The sequence below is a fragment of the Alligator sinensis genome, unplaced genomic scaffold, assembly GCF_000455745.1.
Source record: "Alligator sinensis unplaced genomic scaffold, ASM45574v1 scaffold176_1, whole genome shotgun sequence".
NCBI lineage: Eukaryota > Metazoa > Chordata > Crocodylia > Alligatoridae > Alligator > Alligator sinensis.
Genome location: NW_005842471.1, coordinates 1,000,840 through 1,001,331, shown reverse-complemented (window position 1 = coordinate 1,001,331; position 492 = coordinate 1,000,840). Strand labels below are relative to the sequence as shown.

General features: G+C 72.8%; 1 protein-coding gene across 12 annotated transcripts in view; it reads right to left on the bottom strand.

Annotated features, from left to right (window-relative positions):
• CCSER2 (coiled-coil serine rich protein 2) overlaps nucleotides 1-486 on the bottom strand; it is a 149,216-nt gene extending 148,730 nt beyond the window's left edge. For all 12 annotated transcript variants that reach the window (XM_025212564.1, XM_025212560.1, XM_025212566.1 and 9 more), the window contains exon 1: nucleotides 379-486. The gene's annotated coding sequence lies outside the window, so the exon portion shown is untranslated. The remainder of the gene's footprint in view (nucleotides 1-378) is intronic.
• Nucleotides 487-492: the final 6 nt, after the last annotated feature.

Sequence of the window (492 nt, the reverse complement as noted above, 5' to 3'; positions counted from 1 at the left end):
AACAAGCCCAGCAGCTCTACTGGGGCCTTTCCTTCAGGCCTAGCAGCCGGCCCCGATCCTGCAGCACTATCCTGGCCAGGGGCGGCTCCCCCGCGCCGCCCTAGTCATGCCCAGGGCCTTCCCAGCAGCTCGGGCGGCACAAGGGATAAGCCAGGTTTAAACGGCATGAGACAACTCCCGGGGCAGGGGATGCCGATGTCCTCCCGGCGGCCAAGGGGAGGGAAGCGCGAGGCAGCAGCCAGCGCCGGACCCACACCTGTGGACCGCAGCGAGGGCGGTGGCGAGCAGCAGCGCGCCCCACAGGCATCTGCGGGCCGGGCGGCCCCCGGGACCCCCCCCCCCCGCCGCCGCAGCCCGGCCACTCCGCGCTGCACTCACCGGGGAGAGGTGGAGGGTCCCGGCTCCACGCCCCGCAGCGACCAATGTCCCAGCCGGGTTGTGGTTGCCGTTGCCGTTGGCCTCCTCCGCGCACACCCCGGAACTCGGCCCACC